Source organism: Pecten maximus, chromosome 7 (genome assembly GCF_902652985.1).
Source record: "Pecten maximus chromosome 7, xPecMax1.1, whole genome shotgun sequence".
In the NCBI taxonomy this organism is placed as follows: domain Eukaryota; kingdom Metazoa; phylum Mollusca; class Bivalvia; order Pectinida; family Pectinidae; genus Pecten; species Pecten maximus.
The window spans coordinates 34,678,039-34,696,142 of record NC_047021.1 but is presented as its reverse complement, the minus strand read 5'-3'; the positions used below and the strand labels follow the sequence as shown (position 1 = coordinate 34,696,142).

The 18,104-nt window shown below is 36.8% G+C and overlaps 1 protein-coding gene across 1 annotated transcript in view; it reads left to right on the top strand.

Annotated features, from left to right (window-relative positions):
• Nucleotides 1-872: 872 nt before the first annotated feature.
• LOC117330674 (dystroglycan-like) overlaps nt 873-18,104 on the top strand; it is a 79,170-nt gene continuing 61,938 nt past the window's right edge. The window contains 1 exon segment of the mRNA XM_033889114.1: nt 873-1,114. The gene's annotated coding sequence lies outside the window, so the exon portion shown is untranslated.

Below are 18,104 nucleotides of genomic sequence, written 5' to 3'. Positions count from 1 at the left end.
AAAAATCTTCATGATATGTAGTTTTTTCTTTTCTTTTTGAGAAGGGTTAAAAAGTGTAAACATAATCTGTCTCTGGTTTAACTGATAACAGGTGTAATTGTTCTATTAAATAAATGATATGTTGTAAATTTCATGTCCAGATTATCTATAATAAATAATTAAACAGAATATGCCTCGTGCAGTGAAGACATTTTGCCTGATGCACCTGTGCTATTGGACACTAAACTATGTTTTTTTCCTCAAATTTTATAGTAATTTGATCAGAGACGATTTGAATCATTGATATCTAGTGTTATGTGTACAGGTGTTTAGTATTAACTATATATTATACCATTATACATACATACTCGCAGGTATTTAACACTGAAATACTAGAATACATTGCAGCTCTGACTAAGCATAAATCAGAACAATGTCATAATTTATGCTGAATAATCATACGACAAAAGAAATTTGAAATATTTTTGTAAGAATTATCTTACAGATACAACAAATTGATATGAAAATCATATGTTGTATACATTTTTTTGAACTTATTGTAAAAAATGTCTGGAAATTCAATCTAGTGTTACGTATCGCATTCTGCAGACACTAACGTATCGCATTCTTCAGACGACAAAGTTCATCAGTAAAGTCACCTGGTGTCATTGTATTTGTGGGTAGATCAAAATTGTTGTATAGAGTTTTCAGCTAGATGTGTCTGTGTATCTTTGAAGTCATTGTGTGTATATATAATGGTAGTGCCTGCAAGCATTGGTCCTATAGATAGCTATATATATACCTGGTAGGTATTAACTATTAGCTCTGAGAGTGTACACCTGTAGCTTTGGAATTGAGGGAGTATGTACCTCGATCTCAAAGCTTAAGTACTCCCAGTCTGATTGGAGAGCTCCACCAACTCACCTTCCCTAGATATGTTGACATATATTTGTCAGTCAAGGTCGACTACTACTACGCCTGGCCATTGTTAACACCAGGTGGCAGTGTGTTAGTCACTGTAGCTCCGGATTAGAACACATGTGAGTTTCGACCAACACTACTCTGCTGTAGGTTTGTCATCTAAGTGGGAAATATCAAAACTGTGCAGAAATAAGGGATATATGTCCTCTGCAAGGTAAGAATTTACCTGTTAGTGATTGTTAACGAGAGAACAGGCAGGTGTACATGTGTAGTACGTGATAGGTGTGTGTCACTGTGTATATGCATGGTGTTTCGGCAGGGCACTGTTAAAGAGACCATTTCGTAGGTAGATTGTATATAACAAAACAGAACACCTGATCAATTTGCTACAAAATTTATCAACTGAATCCAATATGACTAGTCTGTGAGAAGACGTGAAAATTGTACTTTTCTTAAAGGAAATGAAAAAAAAAATGTTAAGAATTTTTAGCTGTATGTGATTGAATCCTATACAAACACTGTTTTGCAAACTTGTTATTTGTAATGAATTTGGGAGAAAATAAAATAACTCCAGTGAAATCTGTTAAAGGATTTGGTTGAAATATATTCCCTATGAGATGTTCATCTTACCTTAGCCAGGACTGGGACGTGAGGTCCAAACACAGACGAGCTGTGACATAGATATACCAATCTGTATCACTATCATTCAAGTTTTCTCTGATAAAGCCCTTTGAAGATTCCTGCTATCTATGATAGAGTTCTGTACTAGTGTTGTGAAGGGATGGACCCAGACACAATATCCATCAGCCCTGTTCATCTTTATGTAGATTTCCTACAACTTTAATAATCTTCAACTGTGTCCATCTTGATTGACCTTTATGAACCAGTTCTGTTTAGCCCTGTTCATTTTGATGAAAATTTGGAGCAAATTTAACTCTTAAACTGTGTTTACCTTGATGATACCTGGTACAAAGTAATATTTTGGTGAGGTTTACCCTTCAAAACATCTTCCTGAACCATCATTGTCACAGAGCTAATATGTCTAATTTTATAGACCTGTTCATTATTAAAGACCTTTGGTATGAAAAATATTTCCTTGTTTATCAGAATTAATCTTCAGCAAATAATATTGAAAAAATGTTTCCTTGCTTTTATCAGAATTATTCTTCATTAAATAATATTGAACTGTGATATTTTTATCTGTGATTTCCTTGTTTCATGTTGTCTGAGAGCTAATGAACATCATGGTCTAAGTACTTAAAATTATCATGTAAATAGCTGGTGGACATTTTAGAAATCTCAAAGCTAACACACACACATGCATGTTCCCACTGAAAGTGAAATCTGGTGAAGGATTGACTAAACTTTATTCATATTTTATAAATAAGTAGTTAAAGGCTAGGAGACTAAAATACGTAGGTATAGGTGTATGTATAAAATACATGACACTCCTGGTGTGAGTAATTCTATATATACATTGTACACCTCTTACCTGGCAATGAAAAACGTCTACTATACCCCAGCCTTCCACAAAAAAATTAAAAGACCAGTATGACTAGAGAGCATTTTGTGTCAAAACATTTATGAAGCTCTTTAGTGGATGAAAAGTATATGGGTTTTCTGCTCAAGATTTGTGCATCTTGCAAATGTTTGTCATAAAAACACTGGTTGAACTGTCTTTTTACTTGTGAGAAAGAAGCAGATGGTTTTTTTTTAACTATACGATAAGAGATAAAAGGAAAGGTGCGTACCTTCATATCATTTCAGTATTTGTTGTATTTAGAGAGTTGTATGTAAATTACAGTCATTTTATTGTTCATTTATTCTAATCGGGCAATAAAAAATTAATTTTTATTTACATTTTTTTTTATTTCATTCTTTTGTCATTTAATATTTTTGCATGTCCCTGTGCTACATCAAAGGTTTTCAAACCCAATATTCCACATAAAAGAAATCAGATAATTGATTTATAGAAGGACATTTCAGATCGTTAATAGAGATAAAGTCATTACATGTTCGTTGTTTATCAACTTTTATTTATACAGTGTTAACGTGTTGTACGATGAGCAATGTATCTGTAGGTGACATTCGATCTACACAGGAGATTTGAAGCTGAATGGTTCACTTTCAATGAAAAAGCTATAGCTTTCCTTTTAAAGAAATATAATTAAATTTGACTGAACTTGAAAGAGAAAATTATAAAGGAAATTAGATTTACTGGAAGATAGAAGAGTTTGGGATACATAGCTCTAATTGTATGTCAGAGTGAAAGAAACCTTGAAGTTAGAAATGGAGAAATGGTGGGAAATCCATACTTAATAATACTCCTAACATCATGCAGGAACTTAATAAGGAGAAAAAGCTATATTTCCTAAATCAGAATCTAGGTAGTTTTATTTCTAGAATGAATTTTGGCGATTTTTGAGTGATACTCAGTAGCAAAATAAATTGTCATTGACTTTGAGATTCATCCCTGTGCTGTGGTCAAAACTGACCATGGGCCAATCAGGTTTACACCCCTGTCTTGTGGTCAAACTTCTTTACATGTATACCCTAGCTATCACACCCCTATGTTGTGGTCAAACTGACCATTGCCTACTACTGGAGGACTCTGTCCATTGTTGTCAGATTTAGGGTCATATGGACAGGAAAACACCTCCTTTTGTAAATGGTCATCTATCTAATCTTGATCAAATGACCAAAGGACTGAATTTGGCCATTTTAGGGACAGTCACAGCAGGATGTCTTACTAATTAGGAGATTTAAGTCTGGTGGTTATAGGCAAACTGGAAATCATCAAATTGTATTGCTGTGTCACTGTACCAGATCATGTATATTGACCTCAATTTATAAAACATTCCTCATTTCATATCCAGATGTTCCTATCATTTCTTAAAACACTGTTTTAGATAGGGTTTCATGCATTCCATGTATACAAAAAAAAAATCAATCAATCCTAATTTAACTGAAAATTTATTTAAAACCACCATACAAAATTAAGAAATTCAGAATAAAAGTACCATATTTATTCAGCAGAAAGCTCATGGCAGGTCATGTCAAGCTCATTGCACCCTCTACTAGAATTCATATGTGGTTCAAAAAGGCTTGTGGTAAGGCATTTCCAAACAACTCTTCAGAAATATACTTTGAAAAACGTTCCTTTAAGGATCTTTTAAGTTATGTATGTTTTTATCGATTGAAGGATAAGTGAAGTCCTGTACATCTTAAGTATATAACTTTCCTTTTTGTCATAAGAAGTCGTCCTCCATATTCCTCATCAGAGAGGCTTGCCCCTGGGCCCATTATCCCCTAGATAACTTATTATTGTCAATAATAAGTGATTATGGTTAAGGGTATAAGTCCCAGGGGATAATTTTTTATTCTGGGTCATAAGAAAATGTGTCAAGGCCCTGTGTTCTTCATCCATCAATGAGTTGCATGTTGAGTTAATTTAAAATCTGATTTGCCAGTTTCACATGAATAAAACTTTTGACACACTTTGCTTTGTTGGAATGCTGAAGTAATTTCCCTCTGTAAGAAAGACACCTGGTTAGTTTTCACCTGTATATAGGTCAAACCAGGTATATATGTAGACAGTAAAAGTAAGCACATTCACTGTGGGGTTCGTCCTCAGGCAAAAGTGATTTAACATAAGGATTTGAAAATTTATACAGACTCTAACTTAATGGGTCATATACCGCTATCTGATGTAATTAATGTTATCATCGATGTTGGTTAGATCGGGGGACCTGAACAAGGGCCACACTTTATGATAGCTCATGAATATAAGTGCGGTCACCTGTTCTTTGTTGACACAGAAGGTAGATGACCTAGCGTTTAAAGTTTCTAAATGAAATTTGAGCTTCAGTGATCAAATGACAATTTAACTCTGTATGTTTAAAAGAATCTTAAAGTTGTCACATATATTAGCTTAAAAGATGCCATTGTGAGTCAATTGCTAGCACCTTCCTTTTCATGTATTCAGGTTTTGGGGTGAGTTGTCCTTTCTAAGGTGATATTTTAAGGTTTGTGACTTTACAAGAATGATCAGATGTGATTTGTAGAGGAAATATGTTGATCATGATTTTTAATTAGTGTTTAATAAGATTTCCCTGGGTGTTGACCTCAAAAGGTGAGGATCTGAGACAACTCCTGAACAATTGACAGGTACAAAAAGAGAACTGAAGTGAGAATCCGAGACAGGGAAACTTGAAACTCTTCACACTCTTACCTATAAACAAGATCGTCAATCATATTGTTATAAATCTACCATATCAAAGTACCCACCTAGTTACTGTGTGATATTTGGATGTAGATTTTGTATCAAATAATCCTGTCGAATATAATCAAAGAGATTTATGTTTAAAAGACCTTTTTCCTTGTTCTGCCCTTGAGACGGCCATACTAAACCATTGCATCGTAGATACTCAGATGGTGTGCTTGAGTTCTCCTATTTAGCTGAATACAAAACACATACAATAGCTAATGGAAGTTGATATATGATTTAATTTCTTTTATTTTTGCACTGATATCTTGACTGTAATATGTGTGCATCATTGATTCATAAATACTTTCCAGTCAGTATGATGTGTATCAGGGTATTCGTTACTGATATGTTGGACGGGTATATATGTCATGATCAATCTTCACACCTGTAGGTGTTATAGCTTGACATTTAGAGGACATTTCATATATATATATATATATACTCAGTGCTGAAATGATGATTACCAAGGGCGATGATAGTACATGACTGATAATAAGAGAAAGTAATGACATGGGGAGGTAATAATTTGAAGGTGATAAAACTAATGATATGGCATTAGGGGGAGGTAACTGATTATCAGGAGAGGTTAAACAGGAAAGGGAAATAACTGATGATAAAGGGAAGTAATAACAAGGGGAGGTAATAACTTGAAGGGGACATAACTGAAGACATGGCATTAAGAGGAGATAACTGATTACTAGAAGTAATGGCAGTAAAGCGACAACTGATATTAAGGGGAAGTAATAACAAGGGGAGGTAATAACTTAAAGGGTACATAACTGAAGACATGGCAGGAAGAGGAGATAACTGATTACTAGGAGAGGTAATGACAGTAAAGGGGCATAACTGATGATAAAGGGAGGTAATGATAGTAAAGGGGCATAACTGATGATAAAGGGAGGTAATGATAATGGGGAAAGGGGGCATATAATAGATTACGAAGGGAAAGGTGAAGAATTTTACTAAATAAGGGAACATAACTGCATGATGACAATGGAATGTAATGACAATAAGGGGAGATAACTCATGACAAAGATAGCTAGGAAAAATAAAGGGACATAGCTGCAGGTAACATAGAGTTAAAACTTATGCTGACAATGCATTATCTGTAAAATGATATGGTCATTATATTTAAAAAATATATATGTATTTCTTACCTTATTTGAGTTTACTTCAAAAACTAGTATCTATATCAAGATGGTATACCTTGTTGGGACATGGAATTTTGTGATTATATTGTTGGTTTGTATCAGTATGTAAGATAAATGGAATAGTTTCTGAGCCTATAGAACTAAATTCTTTTGTCCCATACTGGTATATCGCTGTTACTATTTTGGTTGGTGAGTGCACTGTCAGTGATTGTATTTTCGCTTATGTAATTACGATGAAACCATTAAGCACCTGATCTATAAACTGACACTGTACAGCCGTTAAGCTTCAAACGAATCGGAAACAGATAAAACCAAACCAATAATTCAAACCAACGAAATTGGATTACAAACTTTTTTTTATCAAGTTCTGACTATGCATGGAGGTAAACCGTGAAACAAAATTCTGAAATAGATAACACCATTAGCTTACATCATTAGGGAAACAGGAATGATATACGGACACTACAAACATGAGGAAGCTGGCGAGAGAATACCAATAATTCAAAAGAACTGAAACTAAATACAACTATTCAAAAGGAGCCGGGCAGTATTTTCTGTTCGGCTTCGAATTCTGATTGTGAGAAATGAATCAATAAAGCTGCATGAATTTCATTATGTGAGGATGTGTTTCGCTAAAGGAAGCGAGCAGACGATGGGGATGCTGCTGTTAGTCTCATGTGGGACACACACAACACGGCATTTCCTTCTGTAAGTAAAGAACAGAATTGTATTGATTCTGCCGAGGAGCAGGGCGATAACACTACACAAAAACGTATTATTCCATTTGGAAATGAATTTGGACGATCAGCGTAAACATTCAACAAAAGCACGGACATAGCTGTATATGCTTGCAAGATGCCAGTGTTTTTTTCCCTCAATGATGCAGATGTGTGGAGTTATACAATACTTGTGTGGTGATTCTGAGAGATCCGTTATTGGGAAGACGTAAGTGACTTTCATCCAACGCTAACCTCTATCACAATCATTTTTCTGTAGCATGGCGTAGCTTCAAGGCTGGTCTTCGTTTTCTGAAATAGTGTATCTCGAAATTGGTAAGATACAATATTCTAATGTATTGATGTATTACTGACCTTTTAATGAGGTTTGTCCAACATGGCCTTTAGGTCTGTATTATATGCATGTGCGAGATCACCACTGAATTTGGTCTTGTACAATGTGTATGTTATTAACAAAGCATTATCATGTACCGATATGCCTTAAATGTGAAACTTAAAATCAATGTACAATTCAGATCTAAAAGTAAAAAATGAATAGTAGATTGCCATATATATCTAATATATATCTCCTGAAGGTGTTATTGATGGCGATAAAATGTAACTGTGGTCTCCATACTTGAAAGTGGTTATTCTTCAAAAAATTTTAATACAAATTCTTGGAATTTTCTTGAATTTTTAATACATAAAGTACTGTTGGACAAAATGCAAATATATGATTTCAATGAGATGGTCCAACTGGTGGTAACAGAGGGGCACTGGTTTTATTTGTAAGGACTGAGGACTATAATTCTCATTGAGGGACACTATAGGGGCATAGGGGCAGGGGGGGGGGGGGGGGGGGGGGGGGGGGGGCAGGTCTCATTTTAGAACAAAGGGGCAGGTCTTGGGTGGCAGAGAGGTGATTGTTAATCTATAAAATCTATGAATAAGATGAGAACAGTGGTAAAGATTCTGTGGTTGTGATAGTACAATGCCATGACCTTAGAGCAGGGGATTTAATTGAAGTTAAAAAGAAAATGAAGAATTAATTGAAGATTTCTTTCATTCCTTATTAGAAACCATAATGAAAATAATATAATTTACTTTTTATTGATGATAAACGGTCAGGTACCAATATGGAAGGTAGGTGATTCAGAAACCTATACCCATCAGGGTTGCTATTGTTCCCAATACATAAGCTTGGTATAAAACCCATATCTTTGATAGCTTTTATCTAATGTATGTAAAAACTTGAAGTTTGTTTCTAATCTTTGGTGGCTCCGACACCTCCGGTTCCCTGGATAATCAACCTATCCAGGAAGATTTTACCTCATGGCTGGGCCAACTGTCACATTCACTTCCAAAGGCAGATAACACTCCCGAATCATTGCTTAAAGCTCTGTACCTTATTTGTGTGAAAAAAATCCCAAAGGGTTGAAACAAAATGAATTAAAAGGAATTTGGTTATCTATGGAAATTAGTTTTTGTCGAATGTTGTTACATCTGTGGTCTTGCTGCCATTTTCAAATCATGTTACGGGTAATGGACATTATAGTCTTAATTTAACTACCAGCATCTTAGGATGTTCACGATTTTTCATGAATTAGGAATTCGGTTTTTCTCTTCAAGAGAGTTGGAACATATATCCACATTCCATTTTGGTTACGGCAGTTTACCTATACTACATGGACTGATAACACTATACCTAGATTTAAGTAGATCCACAGCTTGGACTAATATACCAACCGTTTCGCATTGTTGTTTTGTCTCCTAACAGCTGTGTGCTAATTGCTAACCATTTTCCAAAGGTATTTCAACATCTCTTTTTGATTTTTGCCAATTCCTTTTCTGCCTCGGTCCATACATGTATCTTGCTTTGAACAGATTGCCTGTAAATTCGACATTTTTTTTTCTTTTTTTCATTTTTGTTTCCATGACTCCAACAGAGCAAGTTTTGTTCATCTGTATCATGTTATTGAAAGATTATTCAGCTTAATCATTTCCTGATTCAAAACTTCATAGTAAGATATTTTGTTCAGTATACTCAAATCTTAAAAATCACTCTAGAATTTAATCTTAGGATGATAATTTTTAATCTTCATACAGGAAAATTTGTGTAATTAAATTTCAACATTTTTTAAAAATTCATTATTTCATTTTTTTGTTACTTTTTCATAAGCTTACTATGCTTTGAACAACTTGTTCTGGCTTTAATTATATGTCTTTTTAGGAGCTCTAGTGTTAGCATGTTAATAGTTGTTCCTCCTTCAGTCCAAGAGGACGTATATATCTTCTCCACCCTGTTATATCATTAGAGTTTTCTTTTCCCTGATCTATTTTTCGTTTTGCTGCCATTTTCTAGAGATTTCAGAGTTTGTTAGTTTTTGTATGAGCGTGAACATCAGCTTAGTAATTAGTAGTCTAGTTAGCTTGAAATTTAATCAATAAAAATCTTTCTTTCAGTGTATGAAAAAGAAATCAAAATATTCAGTTGTGTAAATGGTTTCAAAGAGATTTTATTCAGTCAAAAATGGCAAAAATAATGCAATAATATTTCAATTCCTTGCAAATAATTATAGTTTCTATTTTTAGTCATTGACTGACAAAGCTGATCAAGATTTTGAACAGCTCTGATGATGTAAACTATTAGTGACTCTTAACCAAATAGCAATATTCTGGCCATAAATCGTATCACTAAAATTCTAAGATACAGTAGTTTGTGAATAACTTTATGAAAGGTAAACTTGTCATTAAATTTGTGAGAAAGGCAAAGATTTCATAATCTGTCGGGGAAGAGCATCTGTCTAGACTAAAGTAATTTCAGAAACAGCATATTGAGTTGGTGTGTTTCCTGATTCTGCTCCATGCAAGAGTACATGCGATTCAGAAAATTCATGTTTGCACGATCTATTTTATATTGACTTCAGGATAATTGGTTTGTTATCTTCAAATTGAATTTTCGTTTTGAAAATTAAAGTTTCTGTGGAGAATTCTTCAAGATAGATGTAAATTGGTATATTTTAGATTAGACTTCAAAACCAATATTAGTTGTCTTTATCAATAAAACTCACATTTTAGCTGTTTCCCTGTGATAAGCTCAGTAATGAGTCTACATGTCCTCGGACACTACCATGTACAGATGAAGGAATTTTGTTCCAATAAACACTTAGTGCATACAGTGTTAAATCGATGCTAACGAATATTACACATTGCAAAGGACTTTTAAGGTTCTTTTGACTTACAAGAGAAAATGTAATGCTTATGCTGTTCAGTTAACAGAATTTGAAACATAATATTGTTTCTGTTTACACTAAATATTTGTTGATCCTACTCATTTTCAGGCCAGCTATTAAAAATCAATCATTGGATATGTCCATCAGTCCTGTAAGAAATGCTAACATTTAAATAAAGGCTTTGCTTGCTTTCAATTGTCAGTTTTTTTCGGAAACCATTACGGGGAAACACAAGTATAGTTTGTATGGCCTCTTGAAGTATATATAACCTCTTTAGTATATATAATGGCTACACTCCTTAGTGCAAATGATCTTTATTACAATTGGTCGTCAGCCACCTTTTGTCGTTGTGCTTTGTTGTGGTATAATGATCTTTGCGGAGGTGCAAATGTCTTACTTACAAGATATTTTCAGTGTGTGGTATATTTGAAGTAATTTTCTTTAAATGGACACTTCGTTATGCAGAAGAGGGTGAACTGTCATTATCACTGACAGGTGCATTAGAGCATGTCTGCTGTGCATGCTATAATGGGGGTTGGGGGGGGGGGGGGGGGGGGCAGGGGTAAGTCAAAGTGTAAGAGACATTGTGCCAAACACATATTTCATTTGTGACTAGACAGGAAATGACCCAACAGAAAATGACTGCCTCCATTAATCTCCTGTTCACATGGATGAACAAGCTCAATGGCTTCCAGATTTCATACTCGGTTAAATTTCCGTCTACAATTTTTGAAAACCAACAAAATCTAAGCAGATGTACTTTTATGACTTTCTAAAACAAAATATATAGCCTTTGTCATTTTAAATCCTTTTCATGAATTTTATGCTTGAGAAAGCTGCTGTGCTCATTAGTATAAAATGTTTGTGCTCAGGTGTCTAGTATATAATATATATACAGACATAGGTATAATGTATGTATTTGTACTTCCGGGCAGACGACATCTATTTACTGTCAGGACAGGTTTTTTACATGTTGATGATAATCTCAATTTTCACAAGATCAAAGACAAGGTTTTACTGCTGTAGCTACGGTATGATAAATGTGTGTACAAAGAGGCAGAGAACACCAGTGGATATGATTTACTCTGTATTCCCTTGGTTCTCTACACTGGAAACTTCAATGGACGTGGCCATCTCCTCCAGTATACTTGTGTAACAGGGGAGGAAAAATACAAAAACCACTGAGACTTCCACCCAGGACCTTCAAATTCAAGATGGACACTTTAACCTAGACCGGCCCCCTGTCTCTAGAATATTAAAATTATAAACAAAATTGAGCTTTATGATTTTGGTCACTAGGATATGTCTGATTCTAAGTTTGAAACTAGAGGCAGATAATCTAGTATTAGAATTTAGCTTGCAATTCTTAACAAAAAGAACTTAAGGTCTGGTGGCAAGTCTTAACTTTAACCATTTGAGCTACCTGTGCCACCAGTGTTCAGCCCAGTCCAGTTCTGCTACATTCCTCACTCCTTCAACAAAGTCTTTGACCCCAAAGACACACACAAGACACTATACAATTTCTGTGGGAATTTAGTTAAGCACCAGATGTTACAGGAGATGAAAAATACAACATCTAGACTGTGGACTAGACTCGAACCCAGGACCTCCGAACTCGAGTCAGACTCTCAGTAACCACAGCCAAGTCCAGTTCTGCTACACTTGCATTGCTCCAATATATTTATATTTCTAATAGTCACTAAAATCAGGACATCGGAACAAAATTAAAAATTTGACATTCAAAGAAAAAGAGTAATATTTAACTAAACATTATTTGCTATCTTCTGTTGCTGTAGATATGCTAGCATCACAAGACATGTACAAATCTTTAATTATGTGTCCAAATTCTGCTGTTTGTGGCCATTAATTTTCATAGAATCAAGGAATGTTCACAAACAATTTAGGCAACATAACCTGTCTTTTCTTGAACTGTCCTTACCGACACCTTTATCCTTTCTAAGTTGTTTGTTGTTACCTGTCTATTCTGAAACCTGTCCTTACCGACACATACTTTATCTTTTCTGACCATTTTTTTGTTGACACATGCCTTTTCTGAAACCTGTCCTTACTGACACCTACTTATCTTTCCTGACCAGTTTGTTATCACCTGTCTTTTCTGAAACCTGTCCATATACCGACACATACTTTATCTTTTCTGAACAATTTTTGATGTCACCTGCCTTTACTTTCTGTCCGGCAGTAGTAGCTTGAGTTCCACAACATTTCGCTTGCCTTTCCCCATAGCAGATTTTGTTCATGAGGTTGAGAAAATTTGGCAGCTAGCTTTTGAACCGGACTTTAAAGTATGGTTACTTGTAAGGCATGAATTTGCCTCCCAGTGTCTGGGGTGAGTTGCGTTGGACCTATATACTGCCATCCCAGGTCTTAAAATAATTGTATATAGGTATTTTTTATTGTCGGGCAGTCTTTGGGTTATTGATTGCCTTTGTCAGGTTTAGTGTTGTGTATTTGTATGTGAAATGAAATAAAGAAAAAATATTCCTGTGGGGAAGTCAATACCTTTATGTTAGTATAAATAAAAAAGTTCATTTCCCAGGCAGTGACTTGAGTCTTGACAATGAAATTCAGCTGTGTGCGGTTGGTCAATGTCAGATTGCATGCATGCAGCACTTTCTCTACAAAATAAGTTTGATAAGAAAGAAAATAGGTTGTACGTGTGATATGTAAAATATGGTAACACTATAGTGTGTCCATTTGAGTAGTATTGACCGTGTAGGATTAAAATTGAAAAGAGGTGATTCAGTTGTGGAAAGACGGCCCCATACATTTATATACAATTACATCCCTAGTGAATTGGAATCTGAAGATGGACAGGAATTTTAATCCCACCTCTTGAACCTTTTCATTCTCGCTTTTCTAATTTCGATTTTGAAGGGTCTCTCTGTATGACCGGAATGTGAGGACTACAGGGTTCTCGTAGGTATTCTATACAGGTATGATTTCTTCACCTGAAGGTCTTCCCAAATGTACACACAACAGGTACGCTGTCCAATGTTGGTCGCGTTCGCCGTCCGCGTCCGCCGTTGCGTAACTTTTCACATTTCAAACTTCTTCTCAAGTTCCACCAGTGGGATTGAGCTGAAACTTGCCTGAAATGATGCTGGGATGGTCCCGACCAAGTGTTGTTATTTTTCGGGTCGGTCTGAAATCCAAGATGGCCGCCACAGCCGCCATTTTGAAAACACATTTGAAACTTCTTCTCGAGTTCCACCAGTGCTATTGAGCTGAAACTTGCCTGAAATGATCCTGAGATGATCCCGACCAAGTGTTGTTATTTTTCAGGTCGGTCAGATATTCAAGATGGCCGCCATGGCAACCATCTTGAAAAACACATTTTAAACTTCTTCTCCAGTTCCACTGGTGCCATTGAGTTGGAAATTGTTTAGGATGTTAAGGAGGGAGAGCCAACAAAGTGTTGTTATTTTTCGGCTTCGTAAAAACTTTGACATGGCAGCCACGTCGGCCATTTTGTAACATGATTGCGCAATCACGGTTCTTCTGAACAACACCTATTTGAAACTTCTTCTCGAATACCATCAGTGGGATTCAGCTCTAACTTACCAGAAATGATCCTGAGATGGTCCTGACCAAGTGTTGCTATTTTTCAGGTCGGTCAGAAATCCAAGATGGCCGCCATGGCAGCCATCTTGAAAAACACATTTTAAACTTCTTCTCCAGTTCCACTGGTGCCATTGAACTGGAAATTGGTGAGGATGTTAAGGAAGGAGAGGCAACAAAGTGTTGTTATTTTTCGGCCCCCATAAAAACTTCAACATGGCAGCCATGGTGGCTATTTTGTAACATGATTGCACAATCATGGTTCTTCCTTAACTACACCTATTTAAAACTTCTTCTCAAATTCCACCAGTGTGATTCTGCTCTTACGTACCGGAAATGATCCTGAGATGGTCCTGGCCAAGTGTTGTTATTTATCGGGGCAGTCAGAAATCCAAGATGGCCACCATGGCAGCCATCTTGAAAAACACATTTTAAACTTCTTCCCCAGTTCCACTGGTGCCATTGAGCTGGAAATTGGTGTGGATGTTAAGGACGGAGAGCCAACAAAGTGTTTTTATTTTTCGGCCTCGTAAAAACTTTGACATGGCAGCCACAGTGGCCATTTTGTAACATGATAGTGCAATCATGGTTCTTCTTTAACAACACCTATTTAAAACTTCTTCTCAAAGTCCATCAGTGACTAACTTACCAGAAATGATCCTGAGATGGTCTTGACCAAGTGTTGTTATTTTTCAGGTCGGTCAGAAATCCAAGATGGCCGCCATGGCCAACAGTGCCACTTTACTCTCTACAGAGAATGCATACTACAATAGTATAAGGGTCTTTAATTTTGAGTCAGATGACCGTTAACTCTTTACGTACTCATTCAAATTTCGCGGTCGCTACCGGAAGTGAATGCTGGGTAGGTCCTTTGTGTATTGGAGCATATGGCTATCACATCAGATGTCGATAAAACGATCTTTTACTGATCTTTTACTGTTGTATAATGCTTAATATTAAATGAAGTTTATCATATGGAACAAGTACTGAGTACGGAAACTCTTTTACCCAATTTTTCCTTTAAAATACGGCGAAATCACCAGGCAGAATCGCGGGAAATGACATGTTAATCGGCACATGTGTCACACATGTGCAAGAAATCACGCAGCCAAAACATCGTTTTTTCGGTGTGTAAAAATATTTTACGTATTTCTTACTTATTTTGATGATAAATGTTACTCAATTATATATATATTATCGTTTTTAATTGTTTTATTGTGTTTAACACCTCAACAATCTCGCAGAAAACGAAAGTAAATTTGAGGCCGCCATTTTGTAGCTATGTAAACAGCTCGGCATGAACCGGCGGAATTCTTTGAAATAGACAATCTTAACGAATGAATTATGCTTCTGGTACGTAAAATATACCATCAATACAATATTTACATTGCTTTTTATTAGGTCATCTGACCCGAAGGGTCAGGATGACCTATAGTCATCATGCTTCGTCCGTCGTCGTGCGCCGTGCGCCGTGCGTTGTGCGTTGTGCGTCGTGCGCCGTGCGCCGTGCGTAAACTTTTCACATTTCAATCTTCTTCTCAAGTTCCACCAGTGGGATTAAGCTGAAACTTGCCTGAAATGATCCTGAGATGGTCCTGACCAAGTGTTGTTATTTTTCGGGTCAGTCCGAAATCCAAGATGGCCGCCATAGCCGCCATTTTGAAAACACATTTTAAACTTCTTCTCAAGTTCCACTAGTGCTATTGAGCTGAAACTTGCCTGAAATGATCCTGAGATGATCCCGACCAAGTGTTGTTAATTTTCGGGTCGGTCCGAAATCCAAGATGGCCGCCATAGCCGCCATCTTGAAAAACACATTTTAAACTTCTTCTCAAGTTCCATCAGTGCTATTGAGATGAAACTTGCCTGAAATGATCCTGATATGATCCCGACCAAGTGTTGTTATTTTTCGGGTCGGTCCGAAATCCAAGATGGCCGCCATAGCCGCCATCTTGAAAAACACATTTTAAACTTCTTCCCAAGTTCCACCAGTGCTTTTGAGCTGAAACTTGCCTGAAATGATCCTGAGATGATCCCGACCAAGTGTTGTTATTTTTCGGGTCGGTCCGAAATCCAAGATGGCCGCCATAGCCGCCATCTTGAAAAACACATTTTAAACTTCTTCTCAAGTTCCACTAGTGCTATTGAGCTGAAACTTGCCTGAAATGATCCTGATATGATCGTGACCAAGTGTAGTTATTTTTCGGGTTGGTCTGAAATCCAAGATGGCCGCCAAAGCCGCCATCTTGAAAAACACATTTTAAACTTCTCAAGTTCCACCAGTGCTTTCGAGCTGAAACTTGCCTGAAATGATCCTGAGATGATCCCGACCAAGTGTTGTTATTTTTCGGGTCGGTCCGAAATCCAAGATGGCCGCCATAGCCGCCATCTTGAAAAACACATTTTAAACTTCTTCTCAAGTTCCACTAGTGCTATTGAGCTGAAACTTGCCTGAAATGATCCTGATATGATCCCGACCAAGTGTTTTTATTTTTCGGGTCGGTCCAAAATCCAAGATGGCCGCCATAGCCGCCATCTTGAAAAAAAACACATTTTAAACTTCTTCTCAAGTTCCACCAGTGCTGTTGGGCTGAAACTTGCCAGAAATGATCCTGAGATTATCCCGACCAAGTGTTGTTATTTTTCGGGTCGGTCCAAAATCCAAGATGGCCGCCATAGCCGCCATCTTGAAAAACATATTTTAAACTTCTTCTCAAGTTCCACAATTGCTATTGAGCTGAAACTTGCCTGAAATGATCCTGATATGATCGTGACCAAGTGTTGTTATTTTTCGGGTTGGTCCGAAATCCAAGATGGCCGCCATAGGCGCCATCTTGAAAAGCACATTTTAAACTTTTCTCAAGTTCCAGCAGTGCTATTGAGCTGAAACTTGCCTGAAATGATCCTGATATGATCGTGACCAAGTGTAGTTATTTTTCGGGTTGGTCTGAAATCCAAGATGGCCGCCATAGGCGCCATCTTGAAAAGCACATTTTAAACTTTTCTCAAGTTCCAGCAGTGCTGTTAGGCTGAAACTTGCCTGAAATGTTCCTGAGATGATCCCGACCAAGTGTTGTTATTTTTTAGATTGGTCTGAAATGCAAGATGGCCGCCATATCCGCCATCTTAAAAAACACATTTTAAACTTCTTCTCCAGTTCCACTGGTGCCATTGAGCTCGAAATTGGTGAGGATGTTAAGGAAGGAGTGCCAACAAAGTGTTGTTATTTTTTCGGCCTTGTAAAAACTTTGGCATGGCAGCAATGGCGGCCATTTTGTAACATGATTGCGCAATCATGGTTTTCCTGAACAACACCTATTTCAAACTTCTTCTCAAATTCCACCGGTGGGATTCAGCTCTAGCTAACTTACCAGAAATGATCCTTAGATGGTCCAGACCAAGTGTTATTATTTATTGGGTCGGTCAGATATCCAAGATGGCCACCATGGCCAACAGTGCCACTATATACTTGCTACAGAGAATGCATACTACAATAATATAAGGGTTTTAATTTAGAGTCAGATGACCGTTAAGGCCCCTGGGCCTCTTGTTTCTTAAAAACATCATTTCCGTGTCAATTCCTTCGTATGACTATGCTAAACCAGCAAGTAATATCAACATCTTTTGCGATGTTTTACGACGATTTGAGTCGTCACAAAGGATGGAAGGCATGTTAATTGTGACGTGTGTAGTCGTCATGAAGGATACAAGAGCACGTTTTTGTGACGTCTGTAGTCATCGTGAGTACGGAAAGAGTTAAGGCCCATGGGCCTCTTGTCTTGAACTGGAATCAAGGAATGTTCACAAACAATTTAGGCAACATAACCTGTCTTTTCTTGAACTGTCCTTACCGACACCTTTATCCTTTCTAAGTTGTTTGTTGTTACCTGTCTATTCTGAAACCTGTCCTTACCGACACCTACTTTATCTTTTCTGACCAGTTTGTTATCACCTGTCTTTTCTGAAACCTGGCCCTATACCAACACATACTTTATCTTTTCTGAACAACTTTTTAATGTCGCCTGCCTTTACTTTCTGTCCGGCAGTAGTAGCTTGAGTTCCACAACATTTCGCTTGCCTTTCCCCATAGCAGATTTTGTTCATGAGGTTGAGAAAATTTGGCAGCTAGCTTTTGAACCGGACTTTAAAGTATGGTTACTTGTAAGGCATGAATTTGCCCCCCAGTGTCTGGGGCGAGTTGCGTTGGACCTATAGACTGCCACCCCAGGTCTTAAAATAATTGTATATAGGTATTTTT